The 18,831-nt window shown below is 36.4% G+C and overlaps 1 non-coding gene across 1 annotated transcript; it reads right to left on the minus strand.

Moving 5' to 3' along the window:
- Positions 1–18,493: 18,493 nt before the first annotated feature.
- Positions 18,494–18,565, minus strand: TRNAE-UUC (transfer RNA glutamic acid (anticodon UUC)). Its single transcript has one exon. It is a non-coding gene; the product is annotated as a tRNA-Glu (tRNA).
- Positions 18,566–18,831: the final 266 nt, after the last annotated feature.

An 18,831-nucleotide genomic window follows, 5' to 3' on the forward strand; every position in this document is an offset into this window, starting at 1 on the left:
TACTTCAGAAGAAAATAATTTGTTACCAGGAGCTCTGGATGTGGCTCAGTAATAATGAACCTAACTAGTATCCATGAGGATTTGGGTTTGATCCCTGGCCTCACTCAGGGGTTAATGATTTGGTGTTGCCTTGAGCTGTGGTGTAGGTTGCCAAAGCGGCTTAGATCCTTTGTTGCTGTGGCTATGGTTGTGGCTGGCAGCTGCAGCTCCAATTCAACCCCTAGCCTGGGAACTTCCATGTGCTGAAGGCTTGGCCCTAAAAAGCAGAGAAAAAAAAAAAAAGGGAAGTAAAGAAAAAGAAAGAAAATAATTTATTATCTATATGACTCACCAGATCATAACACTAGTAACAAATAGTGTACTGAAACTGTTACATTTTTGTTTCACTTAATTTTATCAAACTAGAAATATCACTTGCAAATTATGATTAATGATTTATAATAGAAACAGTAGGACACCCAAAGTATGTCTCTCCTTCAGTCTGTGCCTGAAAAAAAGCTCCTACTCATATTTCAGGACCTGTACAGATCAACAAAGTGAAAAGGCAACTAAAGACTGGAGAAAATATTTGTAAACCGAATATCTGATAAGTGATTAATATCCAAAATATTTAAGGAACTCATACAACTCAATAGCAAAAGAGGAAATAATCTGGTTTTTAAAATGGGCAAAGGACCTGAAGAGACATTTTTCTAAAGACTTACGCATGGTCAGCAATACAAAAAAGGTACTCAGCACCATAATCATCAGGAAAATGCACATGAAAACAACGAGATATAGTCTCACACTTGCTAGAATGGCTATCATCAAAACGACTAGTGACAGGAGTTCCCTGGCGGCCTAGTGGTTAAGGATTTGGCATTGTCACTGCTGTGGCTCAGGTTAGATCCCTGGCCTGGGGACTTCTACATGCCATGTTGCTGTGGCTGTGAAGCCAAGAAGACAAAAGAAAAAGACAAATGACAGTAAGCGTTAGTGAGGATGCAGAGAAAATGGAAAACTTGTATACTAGTTGTTGTAAATTGTTTCAGCTACTATGGAAAACAGTATAAAGGGTCTGAAAAAATTAAAAACAGAACTATCATATGATCAGACATTTCTACTTCTGGGTATTTATCTAAGAAATAGTGAAGACACTAACTCAAAAAGATATATGCATCCCCATGTTCATTGCAGCATTACATACAATAGCCAAAACAAGAAAATAACATGTGTTCATTGATGGATGCATGGATAAAGAAAATTTGGTATAGATAGATAGGTAGATAGATATGGAGAGAGAGAAATAAATCATGCCATTTACTACAACATGAGTGAAATTGGGGGGCATTATGCAAAGTGAAAAGAGTCAAAGACAAATATTGTGTGATCTCAGTTAAATGTGAATCTAAAAAAAAAAAACCTGAAAGGGAGTTCCTGAAGAAAGGAATCCGACTAGGAACCATAAGGTTATGGGTTCAATCCCTGGCCTTGCTCAGTGGGTTAAAGATCTGGTGTTGCTGTGAGTTGTGGTGTAGGTCTCAGATGTGGCTCGGATCTGGTGTTGCTGTGGCTGTGGTCTAGGCCGGCAACTACAGCTCTGATTAGACCCTAGCCTGGGAACCTCCATGTGCCACCAGTGCAGCCCTCAAAAAGACAAAAGACAGAAATAAGTAAATAAATAAACACCCTAGAAATAGAAAGCAGATTGCTGATGGGGAGTTGGGGAGAGAAAAGAATGAGTGAAGATGGTCAAAGAATACAAACTTCCAGCAGGAAGATGAGTAAGTTCTGGGGATCTAATGTACAACATGTTGAATATGGTTCACATTATTGTATTGTATACTTGAAAGTTACCAAAAGTGAATCCTAAAAAGTCATACTACACACAACACACAAAAGGTAACTATGTGAGGTGATATATACTATATATTACATCAAATCATTATATTATACACCTTATACACTGTTATATGTCAATTATATCGCCATAAAGCTAAAAACAAAAACAAAAAGTGTTTTAGAACTAGATAGAGATGGTGGCTGCATAACATTGTAAATGTACTAAATGCCACTGAATAATTCAGTTTTAAATGGATAATTTTATGTTTTCAATTTCCTGTCAATAAGAACGAAAAAGCCAATGGAAATGCCACTTGTAGTAGAGTTATAACTAATATACCTTCATACCATATTGTATTACAATTATCTGTTAATTTTTCTATTTCCCTAACTGGATTATGTTCTCAAGGATAGGAACTACATTGTATTTGTTTTATATTCCCTACCTAGCACCAAGCCTCAAATAGTAGGCATTTAAGAAAGGATTAAGGTAATTACTGAATTGAAAAAGTCACAGAAAAGTTGAAGTTTTGGTCACTAGCGCCTTTTGGGAAAGTCACTGATGTTCGTGATCATGAAGTGCTAAATGTGCCACTTTATTAAGGCCTTTTTTTTTTTTTTTTTTTTTTTTTTTGTAAGGTTAGAGGAGATTTACCTAACAGAGCTGATAATTGACCTTACTGCTCATTCAATTGCTGACACTAATGTGGCCGTTAAAATTATGAAAAACATCAACATTATGATGGCTTTTAAAAAATTTCTCTATTTGCTTCAGGCTGTGAGGAATTTATTACTAAGTCAATGAACAGTTCTAAGAGGTCTTAATTTCCAGGTAACATGAGAGTGAGTTAGATGGTGGAATATGACCTAAGGCTTGCAGTTCTACTCAAGTGTTTAACTTCTTCAAGTAACTCATTAACCATTTGCATTGCAAATAGAAAGGGCATGATGATTAAAAAAAAAAAACTAAATAGATTAATAAACCACATTTCTGGAAATGGGAAATCCCACACTTGTACACTGTTACAGTGCCCCACTGTTTGTGAATTGTCTTTCATTCACTGAGATATTCCCTCAAATTTCTGCTATGTGTGTATCTATTCTGACTTCAAACATTGTGCAGTTAGAGTTGCAAAGCCTTCATTTGAACTTTGTTTTGTGATTCATTTCTCTTAACAAGGAACTCTTGATTTATCATATACTCAAATATGTACATGGAAATAGTCCTCAAGGAGTTTCTGTTGTGGCTCAGCAGTAAAAAACCTGACTAGGATGCAGGTACGATCCCTGGCCTTGCTCAGTGGCTTAAGAATCCAGCGTTGCTGTGAATTGTGATATAGGTCCCTGATGAGGCTCAGGCCCCGCCCCTGGCCTGGGAACTTCCACGTGGCACAGGTGTAGCCCTAGAAAGCAAAAAAAGAAAAAAAGAAAAAAAATCCTTTAAAAACTAATTTAGTGTTGTTTTGTGCAGATTCTTATATATGGTTGTATACCTTTTAGATTCTAACTAAAGTGACATTGGTATTAATATAGCTATTATCTCAGTTTTACAAGTCTGGCGACAGGTATCTTCATATCTGCTGACTTGGGTAAAGTGCCTAACATAAATAGAAAATTTCCCCAAATAAAGGTGAAATATTTTCAGAAGTAGTACTAAATGAAAACCCAGCTTGGCAGCAATCTAGACATTTATGCCTCTGTTGTTCATTTTTTGATTTTCTGCCTCCCTCAAAAAAATGACAAAAACAATCCTGAATTAATTATTTTGCAATTTAAGAGTATTTAAACTGAGCTGCAATTGAAGAATTTTCTGGAGTTCCCTGGTGGCCTAGAAGTTAAGGATTCAGTATTGTCACTGCTGCAGCTCAGGTTATTGCTATGAAATGGTTTTGATCCTTGGCCTGGGAACTTCCACATGGCACTGCAGCTGTGGCCAAAAAAAAAAAAAAAAAAAAAAAAAAAAAATTTCTTTCTTTTTGTTACGTAACTATGTTTTCCACACATAAGCAAGAAAGAAAAATAATAGGTCCACTGAACTGCATGCAAATCAGACCTTTATGAGATGGTTATTAATTTATAATGCCATTAAAAGAATGACAAAAGAATAATACTCTTTTAATGAGTGTGTGGCTGAACATAACCAGATAATCTAGGCTGATTATATCTGTGTCTCCTGGGAGCTAAAGTAATATGGTAGTTACTAATATGGAACTAGCATTTATTGGCCATCACTCTCTGTCAGCCAGTGAGTGGTCTACACATTTTGTGAATATCATCAACCTTCCAAACACTATGAAAGAGAGTCATGATAGCTTCCTTCCAGGAGAGAATAACTTCTTACCAAAACTTAGCAATATGAGGCAGTGATGTCTATTCCTAAAAGGTATTTCCAACATAGTGTCAATTCTTTTCAGTAGTAGCTCTACAGATGATATCTAATGCTACATCTGAAATTTTGCTGTCAATTTTGGGAAAGAGCAATGAAGAGCATGTCTGGAGAAGGTGGCCCTAAAAAGACCAAAAAAAAAAAAAAAAAAGAGAAAGAAAAAGAAAGAAAGAAAAAAAGATTAGATCTTGTTTTGTATTGCTTTGAGGAACAAACAAAAAATAAATACATGAAATGGGAGACATTGTGAGTGAACGGAGTTCCCTTTGCAGTGCTGAAAGTACTCAAGATTAACAATACCAGGGTAGAGTTTGATTTTGTTCTTTTTAAATATATTCAAAATAAATATAAAACAGCTTTACCAAAAATGACAGAAAAGGAAGGAAGGAAGGAAATAAGGAAGGAAGCAAGGAAGGAAAAATTAAGAAGGAAGAGGATGATGGAAAAAAATATAAGGGATAATCTATCAAAGATTACTTAGAGATAAATGCAAATTAACTTAAGATGACAGTATTTTCTTATGAGAAAAGTTTGTCCATCCTATGATTTGGTAAGCATATCAAAAGTCAGAGAAACAATCACATAAATAATGAGACTGAGAAATAAAACACCCAATGTTTATGAAAATATATATGACAGGTATTTTCATACATTTCTGGTGGGAGTATGTATAACTAAACACAGTTAAACAAAAAAAACAATTTTAACAATATAAGCACTTAAAACTTTCATTCTATAATTCTATTACAGAACTGAAGTTGGATCTTCTCACCCACTATGCAGCCAAGTCAATCTACCAGGTCGTGGTGAAGGAAATTACAGCATTTATCACAGGGGAATAAGCAAGAAGATTGGGCAACTCATGCTCAAAGGACTTAAACTCCCTGATGGCTTTCAAGGAATATTTGTGTGTTTTTTTTAAATTGAAGTATAGTTGATTTACAATATTATTAGTTTCAGGTATACACCAAGGCAATTCAGTTACACACACACACACACATGCAAATATAATAAATGTATAATATATTTTTTCAGATTACTTTCCATTATAGTTATTACAAGTTATTGACTATAGTTCAGCTTTCAGGTAAGAGTTTTTAAAGGCAGCATTTAGGGTGAATTGAACTCATGGACCTGCTTCTAATTGGTTGGTGGGGAGATAACAGGGTGATGTTTCTGGGATTTTCACCATCAACTTCTGGTTCAACTAGTCTGGGTTCTGCATGCTTGTGGTCAGCATATAGTCATCATATTCCACCTGAAGGTGGGGGGAGGTGCCTTAGTTTCTGCAGCACAGTTCAAAGCTATGCATCAGATTGTTCTGTATATACCTTGAGGAGGAACTAGGACTCTATTTTGTTGCTCAGCTATTGTTTAAACTACCATTATTTTTCTTGCTTGACTGCTTTTCCTTTGTGTTTCTGCATTCTCTCACCTCTCTAACTTGTAACTGCTTGAGCCTGCTTTTAGTAATTCTGGGAAGGCCTAGGAGACTAAATCCTATTTTCTACAATTAAGAAACAAGAGACATAGAGGGGCCTTTGAAACAAGACCCCACAGGGGAACAGCGTTGGAACAAGACCAGGAATAAAGTTTTGAATAGAAAGGTTAATCATAAATTGAGCAGGAGAGCTCCATTTTAGGGGGACTCAGTTTCAGCTCTATGTCTGCACATTTATCCTAGTGAAATGTTCTTCAATGAGAAAGAAGCAGTGAGTACAAATATATTCAACACAGTGATTTTCAAATTGTAGAAAAATGGAAATATATCAATCTAATTATAGAAGAATAATGTATTAACTGCAGTATATTCATTGAACAGACCCTTGTGCTGTCATCAAAAAGATTTTTCAAATAATGTGAACCAGTATAGAAAAATATTTGTTGATAGACAGAAACATTCTCAGAAGAAGAACAATTCAAATAGTCAAAATATTTTTAAAGGAATTCTAATAATTTACTTGGCTCTCCTCTAAAATTAATAAATTCCCATTGATACATGCCAGTTATACTTTACACATATTTTTTTCCTCTCCTTTTCAATTTTCTGTAAGTTAATATTATTCTGGAGTCTCTCATTTACAAGCCACACTCCAACATTCTCTTCCCCTTTCCCCAACTGCTTTCCCTTTCTCTCCACCACTCTTTGTCACTTATTTTCTAAATTTACCCCAGATCAATTGCCTTTTTCCTTCTTACCACCCCTTCCTAATGTTGAATTTTTATCTTAAAAGTCCATCAGCCTGGCAGTGTGACCTTTTCTCCAGAGGGAAAGATGGAAAACTGGAATAAAACAAAACAAAATAAAAATAAAGTAAGCATTCTCTCTTTTAGCAGAGGGAGTGTCATTTCCACATTAACAATTTTTAGCCTATCCAATCATGAACAGGCTAACAGAACTTAAGATACCAAATATTGAAACTTGGTATTTCAAATATTGAAAGTTAGTATCAAGTTCCAAATATTGAAACTTGTTGTTCAAGTATGATTTTCAAACTAGTTTTTTTTTTTTAAATGTATCAACTTATGAATACTCCCACCAGAAATTAATCATAAAAACCTTTATCAAAATTGGATATTTTATTTCTTTGTCTCTTTGTTCATGTGAAAGTAAGAAAAATTACTTAAAAATACTGATATAAATACACAGTTATAATAATAGTAACATAAGCGGGAGCACTAGAAAGATCTCTGAGACAGAAGGGCAAGGATTTTGCAGAACAAATAAAAACTTCTATTGGAACTATGCCCTAAAATCCTGTCAATTCCTTGCTGAGTCATATAAGTATAATTTACATTTATCCTAGTTACATTCAGGGGCCAGAGTTCTGAGAAGTAGCCAGTTTTAATAGGGACTAGGTCAAGAGGAAGGGCTTAAAAAATACTTTAAATTGCTTCCCTGTTTTTGATTTTTTTAAAAAATTTCCACTTCTAAACATAGTTGATATTATTAATGCCCTGCTGCTCTCTTTGATTAAATGAGAAAAGATTAATTGCTGCACTTTGCACCTCAGTAGATACTTCCTGTAATATCCTGTTTTCTGTTAACTATTTAATCAATAACTCAATTAAAACTCAGTAGAATTATAAGTAAGATGAAGTCTCATGAGGTCTTAGATTTACTTAAAATACTTTAGCAATAAAAATAATGAAAAGAAGGGTAGAGGAAGACAGAATGGCTAATATAGATAATTTTTTAAATCTCTGTGTTGGTGGATTAGGGTTCCTTATACTATTCTCTCCACCTCTGTGAGTGTTTGTAATGTTTTGTAATAAGACGAAAACCAGTAAATACGTTGAGGTCAATTTCAAGCTCTTAGCTTTAAAGAATAAATTTTCATATTCCACCAATGAAAATTTTTTTTGTTACATCTTGATTTATGCAGAAGGATATTGAAAATCTCTGCTAGCTGAAAATGTCCTAACTATCCAAGAATTAAAAAAAAAAAAATACGTGCGTGATAAATACCAGATTCAAGACATTTTGACATTAAAAGTAAGAGAACTTGATTTCTTGTCCCAAGTGAAAAATCCAACTGCTCCTTGATGCCAAGATTCTTTACCACCTCTCTCCCACCTTCCACCTTCACTGAACCTCTGGAAATTAAGCTCTAAATCATTTTTTATACCATTTCTCTATGTTCTTAGGAAAAACACCTAGTGTTGCTTGTTTTTTAAAATTAAAGGAAAATAACTTAGAGTTAGTTTTCGTGGACCAAACAGGAAAATGTATTTAAATCCATATCACCTCCTCCATAGCCACAGACTTCCTCATCCTAAACCCTGACTTAGTCCTCATCTTGCTTTTTTATCTGAATAATGGTCACCCTTGATTTCACCTTGAATTCCCGTTTTCACCTTGAAATCTCAGCAAGTGTCTCATTTTACAAAGATGTGTTTCTGCCTCTGAATTCCTATCCTATTTACCATTCATGTTCATACTCTATTGTTACATTTAAGTATATGAACTAAAATGGAATTTATCTGGGAGTAGTGACTGCATTCTAGATCTCTCTGGGCTCTTGAGGGGCTGAAGTTGTCCTATATACAGGCTGAACATTAGACCAAATCTCTGCTTTGACCAGGACACATGAGTTCTTCCTGACCTCTCTTCGGTTCTTCTTAGCTTAGTAACCGTAACGGACAATTGGATGTGAATCTTAGGGCTGTTATTTGTCTACCTAGCAACCAGGAGGGTTCCCAAGGATACAAACTCTGAAGACATACCCTTTTGATATGGTAATAAATGAAACAAAGCAGGTAGTCCTAAAACAGAGTACAGTTCCATGTAAATTAAAATCATATGTCAATATTAGAACTATTGCGTAATTAACTGTGGCTTTAAGGTCACAGGAGGAGCCATTATTGTCCTCTCTATAATCAAACATTTTATTTCAGTCACATCAAACACACATATCAAACTTTTTAAAAAAATGAAATAATGAGGGCATACAGAGGAATGCCAAGAAAAAAATTACAACCAACCGTGTTCACATAAGCCACATTTAGCAAGTATTACCATTCATCCATCTTTCCTAAGAAATAAAAACAAATCATTGCATTGAAGCCCTCTTACCCAGTTTTTTTCTTTTCTCTTTCTCCAGAACAGCTATCCTAAAGTTGGTGTATATATATTCTTCTCATACATGTTTTTATATATTTTTTTAGCATATCCATTACCACTATGGAGAAGTATTTCGCATGTTTACAAATGTTATCCAACTGTTATATTATACATAGTATCCTGAAAACTGCTTTTTCATTAATAATTACGCACTGGAAAAAAAAAATTATGCACTGGTTTGGGTTTCCACTACTATCCGAAAGTTCATAAATGGCTCCTACGAAACTTTTCCTAAGCCAAAATTGTGTAAAGTGAAGAAACAATTCCTTAGGACACATTCTGCTAATAGATGCACAAAGTAAGTCAAGATGAAGCACAGATGCTTGCACTGTTCAAAGCTATGGCTCCTGGATGCTGAGATGCTGGGTATAAGTCCCATGGAGGGAGCTTGGCAGTGCCATTCTTACTGCTCTGGCACAAATGCCTCTATAATCACTGGCTGCAAAACAAATGCTGAAGGCAAGTTTTCACTTTTTGCCTTTTTTCCTAAAGGCAAAAATACTCTTCAGATTCATTCACTCAGCATAAACCCATACTAGTTAGCTCTTTGGTAAAAGGAAAGTGGCATTAAAGCCAACTTTTGCGAGGTGAGGATATCTGTATTTGAGATTGATGGATGCTGATGGATGTAATGGATTTGTTTTAATTGCCACATTGGATTCCATAGAGTGAATAACATATAATTTGCTTATCTAGTCTCTTACTAAAAGCATTTAGATTACTTCTAATTTTTTTTTTTGGGGAAATTACACCCAAAAAAAGGCTGCTGTGTATAACTTGTACATGATGACCTGTGTGAGGGTCTCTTTTGCGTAAACCTTTGAATATGAAAACACATTAATATGATAAATTACCGATTTTCTGGGGTTGGACCATACTTATATTCCTGGAATAAACCTTATTTGGTTGTAACTTTATTTCAATTGCTAGATTGGAGGCAAATTTTATTTATGATCTTTGGCTGTACATTCATAAGTGGGTTTGTCTGTGATGCTATTTTCTTGGAGAATATTTACTTAATTTTGGTACCAAGGTTATACAGCTTCCTAAAATGATTCGGGGTACTCCCCCTCTATTACTATTTCTAAAATATTTTGACCACAACAGAATTTATCTCACACTATAAAATGTCTGGAGTATCTTTGTTTTTTGTTATTTTTAATACTTTAAAAATAAATATTGGAAAATAAACTTTTCTAGAACATTAGCCATTTAAAAATACCTTTTATTTTTATTTTTTATTTTATTTTTTGTCTTTTCTAGGGCTGGTCCCATGGCACATGGAGGTTCCCAGGCTAGGGGTTCAATTGGAGCTATAGCCGCCGGCCTATGCCACAGACACAGCAACACGGGATCTGAGCCATGTCTGTGACCTACACTACAGGGCAATGCCAGATCCTTAACCATTTTATATCCATTGGTGAAGTGATTCATGTAAGTTTCCTTATGATTTTAACAATCTAAACTCTATTTAAAGTTATATTTTCTTTGCATCTAAATATTATTTATTTATGGCTTCTCAATTTTATTTTTGCTGAAGGTATACTATTTTACTTATTTCTTCAAGATTCAGATTCTCGGGAGTTCCCTTTGTGGCTCAGCATGTTCCGAACTAATACCATGAGGATGTGCAGGTTCAATCCCTGGCCTCACTCAGTGGGTTAAGGATCTAGCGTTCCCATGAACTGCGTTATGGGTCACAGATGTGGCTCGGATCCTGCATTATGTGGCTGTAGCATAGGCCTGCAGCAGTAGCTGCAATTTGACCCCTAGTCTGGGAATTTCTATGTCACAGGTACAGCCCTAAAAAGCAAAAAAGAAAAAAGAATCAGCTTCTAGTTTGTTCATTGTCTCTTTCCTCTCCTCTCAGTATTTTCTCCTGTCATTATTTCTATTTTCTTTGGCATTGCTTTATTATTCTCTTTGTAAATATTCCATATATGCTTAAAAAAATACACATATTTTCTGATTACTGTGAATCAAACTTGTTCAGTTGTATTATTCAAATATTCTATATCCTTTAGAATTAATAGTCTGTTTGGTTCATCAGTTTCTAATAGAGCTATTGGAGATTTGACAGTTTTCCCTTGAAATTTGTTGCCAGGAATATATATACAAATTCTTCATTATTACAATGCTTTTTTTCCCCTTCTTTTTATGGCCATACCCCTGGCATATGGAAGTTCCCAGTCCAGTAGTTGAATCTGACCTATGCTGCAGCTATGGCAACGCTTGATCCTTTAACCCACTGCACCAGTTGGGGATCAACCTGCTTCCTCCAGCGACCTGAGACCACTGCAGTAGGATTCTTAACCCAATGAGCCACAGCAGGAACTCAATTATTATAACTCTGAATGGACTGAGTTTTTTGTATGATGCAGCATTCATTTTTAACCCCATTAAAATTTTGGCCTTAAATTTTTGTCTGCTGTTACTATTTTTTTATCAACTGTCCTTTGTGAAGTATTTTTCTTTGCTTAATTTTAATTTTATGGGTTTCTATTTTGAAATTATTTTAGACTTGCAAAAATTTGAAAAACTAGAACGAAGAATTCTTATAGAACCTTCACAAAACTTCCCCCAACTGTTTACATTTTGAATAATCACAATCTAATGATCAAAATCAGGGAACTCACACTGACACAATACCACTAACTAACCAGTAGAATTTATTTAAATTTTGTCTATTGCCAGCTGTTTTTTTTTTTTTTTTTAAGCCCAGGATTCAATCTAGGACATTTACTGTTTTTAATTCTGAAAAATTTTCAATCTTTCTTTCATTCATAACCTCAACACTTTTGAAGAGTTGTACAGTACAGATGTTTTATAGAACGTCCCCAGTGTGGGTCTGATTTTTCTTCATGATGACATTCAGATTATGTATTTGATAAGAATACAACATGTGACATTTTGTCCATCCAAGTGCATCATATCAGGAAGTGTGTTATATTGATATCTCACTAGTGACGTTATTTTTAATCACCAGGTTAATGTCTGTTAGCTTTCCCTACTATAACATTTCTATTTTGCTTTTTATAATTTATATGTGTCTAATGGGAAGATACTCTAAGACTATGTAAACATCCTGTTTCTCAACCTACGTTGTCTACATACATTGATGACACTTGTCTAAAACATTTATTGCCACGGTGTTTGCCAAGTGTGTTTTCTATTTGCACCATTCTTTCTACTTTTGTTAAAGTTTTTCTGTAGACGTTCTCCTGTGATGCAGCAGGTTAGGGATCTGGCTTTGTCACTGCAGCAACTTGGGTTGCTGCTATGGCGCAGGTTCTATCCCTGGTTTGGGAACGTTCACATGCCACAGGTGTGGCCAAAACAAAACAGAAACTACGAAACCACCACACACACAAACAAAAAATGGACCAAAAAAAAAAAGATTAAGTTCTACAGTAAACAAGAGCTTTCTGGAGTTCCCATCGTGGCGCAGTGGTTAACGAATCTGACTAGGAACCATAAATCTGCGGGTTTGATCCCTGACCTTGCTCAGTGGGTTAAGGATCTGGCGTTGCCCTAAGCTGTGGTGTAAGTCGCAGACGCGGCTCAGATCCCACGTTGCTATGGCTCTGGCGTAGGCCAGTGGCTACAGCTCCGATTAGACCCCTAGCCTGGGAACTTCCATATGCCACGGGAGTGGCCCTAGAAAAGACTCCACTTGTAGAATAAAGAGAAAGATATTTGGACTTTGTCTCTAGTTCCTGGCACAGTGTGCCTAAAACCCTTGGCATTTCCTGAATAGTAAATGTGTTAGGAGCCGCTTTTGTTCTAACACACTGAGTCTTGGCAGGCTTGTAGATAGTTTCAGGGTGAGAGCTGGTCTCCAGAAAGACCAAACTTTGATAAGCTTGGAATATTCAGCCCCACCTATCACAAATCTCAGGTGAGAGAGAGGGGCTAGAGACTGAGTCACCAGTGCCAAAATCATGTGCCTATGTAATGAAATTTCCATAAAAATCTCCCAAATGACATGGTCCAGGGAACTCTCAAGTTGGGGAATAATATCCATGTGCCATGAGTGAGGGCCATCTCTGGATCTTGCCTTATGTACTTCTCCATCTAGCTTCTTAACAGTATCCTTTATAATAAACTGCAATAATTAGTGTAGCATTTTCTTGCATTCTGCAAGTTGTTTTAGCAAGTCATTGAAACTGAGGGGAGCCTTGAAGAAATCTCTAAATTTGTGACAAAATTGGACGGAACTGTGGACAACCTGGGGACCCAATTCTTGTGACTTGCATCAGATTTAAGGGGTATTGAGCCCTTAAATCTGTGGAGTCTAATGTTAATACAGGGTAGTTCCTGTCCAAATTACATTGAACTGTGGCCACCTAGTTGACAGTGTAGAGTTGGAGAAGTGGTGATGAGAAAGACATCATGTATTTGGTGTCATGAACAAAAAATACCTCTTGTCATCTTTGCAGATTTATATTTTATTTTAAAGATTATAATCAATGGTATGTGTGCTGGAGCCAACCTATATGGCTCAAAAAGCCATTTGTTTACTTTTATGAAATTGTGGGCTGGTTGTTAAATACAATCACACACATTACACAAATGGTAGCATTTCTATGTGCTATTTTGAGCTTTCTTTTTCATTAATGATACGTCATGGAGATTGTTCTATATTAATAGAAAATTTTTTTCACAGTTGCATGGAATTCCTTTTATACTTTTAAGATAATCTAATTTTGTTTTTGTTATGTTTGGTCTAGGTGTATTATTTTATTTTATAATATTTTATTTTGGACTTTGGTATACACCCTAACTTTCAAGATTCATATCTTTCTTTAATTCTGGAATCATTTATTATCTCTTCAAATATTAGTTTCCACCATTCCCCCTCTTTTTTTGAAACTCCTATTGTTGCTTACTTAATTAAGACTTATTATGCCACTTAATCACATAGAGAACAAAATTGTAGAAGTATCATTTTGCTAAACCTATGCTCTGTGTTTTTCTTAAGGTAAGAAAAAAAAAAAGACATCCCAACTTATAGTGGCTTTAAAATGTCATTTAGTGCTCTCATTTGTAACAATCCCAATCCTGATTGGGCCAAGTTTTCTAGCTGGTTTTGCTCCACAGTAAGTCATTAAATGAATAGAGTTCCCTCAGACTGTGTCTTCACCATTGCCTAGGGTAAAAGTTCTTAACCATTTTTGACACTCTATTTAAGTATATGAACTTTCAGAATAATGTTTTTTAAACATTAAATGTAAAATGAAATATATTTGGATTCAGAGGAAACCAATTATACTAGATTATGGTTAACAAAATCATTGCCTAAATTGTGATACAATAAAATATATACTTAATTATTTAACCCAGCATAATCAATGAGTCTCATCCCAATCCTAACTCTGAAGTAGGATTGAGCATATCTGATATTTAGAGAAATCTGAAAAAATAACGATGTGATATGAAAATATTCTTTTGGATGGCAAATTCATAGGAACTGCCAACAACACACTGTGGTGTGTGGTCCACATTCATAATTAGAGAAAATAATAATTTTAGCAAAAGGCTAGTGAAGATTAAGGAAGTAATATTTTCTATCCACCTCTCCTCTTTTCCATTTTATAAATCTGCATCTTTCAGCCTTAATTTCCAACGTTTATTTTGAAAATTTTCAAACATGTAGAAAAGCTGAAAAAATGGTGGAAATGAATACCTATACACTCTCCACCTAGACTCATAATTGTTGTTAGCTCCAGCTTTAGCCTCTTTATTTAAAATTATGTGTGTATATATATATATTTATTTATTTATAAACAATTTGAAGATGAGATAACAGGTATCTGGGAGGAAGAAATTTTCCTCTATCCTTTTGGGTTCTTCTGGCTGGTACAAGAATTAAATAGGCAGGAAACAGATTAACAGGAGAAAGTGAAACCAAAGTTTAATAACATGCATACATGGAAGAGACCAGGAAAACTGAGTAACTCAGCAAAATGGCTGAAATTCTCACCTGAAATACCATTTTAGCTGATGACAAAAGAGAATGTTGGGGGTAGGGGGTTGGAACCTCAAAGGGGAGGAAGGCAACTGACAGGAAGATGGAAAAGCAAATGCTCCAGGTTGCAGATTAGGTTCAGGTTTTTCTGTGTTTCTATAGCAGCCACCCACATCAAATCACCAAAGCGCAAGAAGACAAGAGAAACCCTGGGCACATTTAAAGCATGTGCTCACGTTGTTTCTTAGCATTTCATACTCTGCTGGCCAAAACAAGTCAGTGGAGCAGGGAAATAGAGTCCACTGCAAATTAGAGGAGGGATAGAATGACTGTTTCTGAAATGTTAATCTACTACACCAAGATTACCAGGAATGAGGGCACAGAAGTGGGTAGAAAGGTTAAGCCTCCAAGGGAAGCGCACAGAAAAACTCAGTTCTGGCCATGACTGGTATCGGGGAGGGGGGAGTTTCCCCTCTACCGTTCTTGTGTTCTTGTGACTGGACTAATAATAAAATGGACACAAGACAGACGAACAGGAGTGAAGGAAGCAAATTTTAACTCACAGAGCTCTCATATAAATGGGACTTAAGAAGTGGTCAAAGCAGGCAGATTTTATACATTTTAGACAGTGAAACAATACATTTGAAAGGAATTGACAGGATAAAGAAACTTAGATTTTGGGTATCCAATTAATCTAAATAGAATTTACATTTGGGATAGCAAATTTAAAAAGCAACAAACTTTTCAATTGCATCTCAATAAAACTAGAAGAATTTTAAAAAGAAAAAACAAACAAAAAAAAATAACAAGGTTTGTTTATACAGGTTTCTCAGCACCAGTTTCCTACCTCTGGTGATAAGAGTGTCCCTCTTATTTCCAGATGCAGGAAGGGTGACTTTCACATGAGAGATTTATTTCTTGCTTTTGGGGGGACAGGAAGGAGTGTCAGAGTTTCTCTCTTGCACTAGCCATTTCTTAAGTAACTTTCATTCCATATAGAATTGAGACATATTTTGGAGTAGCCTACCCTGGGTCCCAGCATTGGAGATGGAAAAAGAGGAACAGCCCCCCAAACACCAAATATCAAGAAGTAATGTGGAGAACTTATGACAGAGTGTATGATGATTAGAGTGATGAAATGATTTTTTGAAATATTTATTTATTTATTTTGATTTTTAAGGGCACACCTGCAGCATATGGAGGTTCCCAGTCTAGGGGTTGATTTAAAGCTACAGCTGCTGGTCTATGCCACAGCCATAGCAATGAGGGATCTGAGACGCATCTGCAACCCATGTCACAGCTCATGGCAATGCCAGATCCCCAATCCACTGAGCGAGACCAGGGATGGAACCCACATCCTCATGGATACTAGATTAATTTGTTTCTGCTGCACCACAATGGGAACTCCTAGAGTGACAAAATGATGATGACACTACAGGTATCACAAAAAAAATCATAGATGTTGATGCTGGGGAGAGAGATGAAGAATCAAGAGAGAGGAGGGGAAAAAGAAATCTTATTTTTGATTATCTATGATGAATTATATTTATTCATGTGAGCTGCTTAGCTTTTATTATTTATAATCTGTAGATACAATAACCATCACAAACACATGACTATGTCAAATTGCGGTAATTTAGTTATAGTAGAATAATTTATAGAATGAATGTTTTATATTTTTGGCATGTAATCTGATTTTTTGCTTATAATTAAAGGAGTGAATTATCTAAACTGGGGTAGAAACTAAAAGAATATAAATTTTTAAATGTTTAAAATTATTTTACAGAAATTCACAGAATATAGTCAGTAATTGGATTAGGTTCAAAGGAGTTGTATGAATGTAAGATATTTATGCCAGCAAACATATGTGACTTCTTGCATAGTACAATCAACAAAAGGCAAAAAAAAAAAAAAAAAAAAAAAAGATTAAGAGCTCCCATTGTGACTTGGTGGGTTAAGGACCCGACATTGTATCTGTGAGGATGCAGGTTCGATTGCTGGCCTCCCTCAGGGGGTTAAGGATCTGGTGTTGCTGCAAGCTGTTGCATAGGCTGCAAATGCGACTTGGATCCTGTGTTGCTGTGACTGTGGTGTAGACCTTAGCTGCAGCTCTAATTCGACCCCTAGCCTGGAAATGTCCATATGCTGCAGGTACAGCCATAAAAAGCAAAAAAAAAAGCAAGTTGTGTGTGTGGGGAGTCTTGAGAGATAAACTCCCAAAATGACTGCCAATGATTTCTGTTGATCCTATACAGGCACATGCTGCTCCTCTCATCCAGTTGCCTTGTGACTTGTTTCAACCACTAAACATGGCACAAGGTATACTGTACAGTTATATGGTGCAGTTAGGGATCTTTCCTTTAAAGGAGAGATTTTTTTTTTTTTTTTTTTTTTTTGTCTTTTTGCCTTTTTCTAGGGCCGCTCCCATGGCATATGGAATTCCCAGGCTAGGGATCGAATCGGAGCTGTAGTTGCCGGTCTACACCATAGCCACAGCAAGCCAGATCTGAGCCGCGTCTGCAACCTACACCACAGCTCATGGCAACGCTGGATCCCTAACCCACTGAGCAAGGCCAGGGATCGAACTCGCAACCTCATGGTTCCTAGTTGGATTCGTTAACCACTGAGCCAGGACGAGAACTCTGTAAAGGAGTGATCTTGAATCTCTCAGCCCTGGTTGAACTCCCTACTGACTGGAGGCATAAGAGTATCTAGTCAACACCATGTTGGTAGAGTTATCATTCATCTTAGACTAGAATTATGAGAGATTAGAAATAGTTATTGTTTTAAGCCTCTAAGTTTTGATAACAAAGAGAAACTGGTACTGGGCATGGGGTCCAGTCACAATACAAACTTTAAAAATACACAGCATTGGCTTTGGAACTGGGTGGTGGCAGAAAAGGGAAGGATGCAAAGAGACTGTTGGTGTGGGTGCTGTAAAAGCAGGGAAGAGGATGTCAATAAAGACTGGAGAAATTGCAAACATAACACTTTAGTGAGAACTGGAAAGGCAATGAGGAAATTACTATTGGGGTTAGGAAGGAAGAATCCAAAGTACACTGCAGCAGAACAATTAGCAAGCTTTCCATCTGTAGTAACATGGAAGAGAAAAGGTACGCGGTGAACCTATAAATTTATTTATGGAGTTTTCCAGGCAGAACATTGAAAGCATCCAATGGTTTTTACTAGCAACAGCATATGATAAGGTATGACAGAGAAAGGTGAGGATTAAAAAAGGGATTAGGAGTTTCCGTTGTGGCTCAGTGGAAACAAATTTGACTAGTATCCATGAGGATGCAGGTTCAATCCCTGGCCTTGCTTAATGGGTTCAGAATCTGGTGTTGCTATGAGCTGCGGTGTAGGTCACAGACACAGCTCAGATCCCACATTGCCATGGCGGTGGCATAGACCAAAGCTACAGCTCCAATTTGACCCCTAGCCTGGGAACCTCCATATGCCTTGAGTGCAGCCCTAAAAAGACCAATAAATAAATAAATTAATAAAAATGAATGAAAAAGGGTTTGTTTTGTGTTTTCAAGCAGAATTTAGAGGACACATAGAGGGCCCAGCCAGGACAGTCTTTCTAGCAAGTAAAAAATTCACAAAGCTAAAAAATATCCTCAGAAGCAAAGTTAAAATGAAGAATTTGTTTGTTTTTGGCCACAGCATACATGAGCTTGACATAGGATCTCAGTTCCCAGACCAGGGATTGAACCTGGGCCACAGCAGTGAAAGCACTGAGTCATAACCACTAAACCACCAGGGAACTCCCCATATTCAGAATTGTGCCAGTAAAACACAGTCAAAGCAGTTCAAGTGTTCAGTTGTAAGACACTTTGTTAAGACCTCAGAATGATTCAGGAAGTGTCTTGTGGGAGTTCCCATCGTGGCTCAGCGGTTAATGAATTTGACTAGGATGCCTGAGGATGCAGGTTTGATCCCTGGCCTCCCTCAGTGGGTTAAGGATCCGGCGTTGCCATGAGCTATGGTGTAGGTCACAGATGTGGCTTGGATCCTGCATTGCTGTGGCTG

Source organism: Sus scrofa, chromosome 5 (genome assembly GCF_054392235.1).
Source record: "Sus scrofa isolate SSC_HxYL_T2T_F1_AM1 chromosome 5, Sscrofa_HxYL_maternal_Yorkshire_Landrace_v2.0, whole genome shotgun sequence".
NCBI lineage: Eukaryota > Metazoa > Chordata > Mammalia > Artiodactyla > Suidae > Sus > Sus scrofa.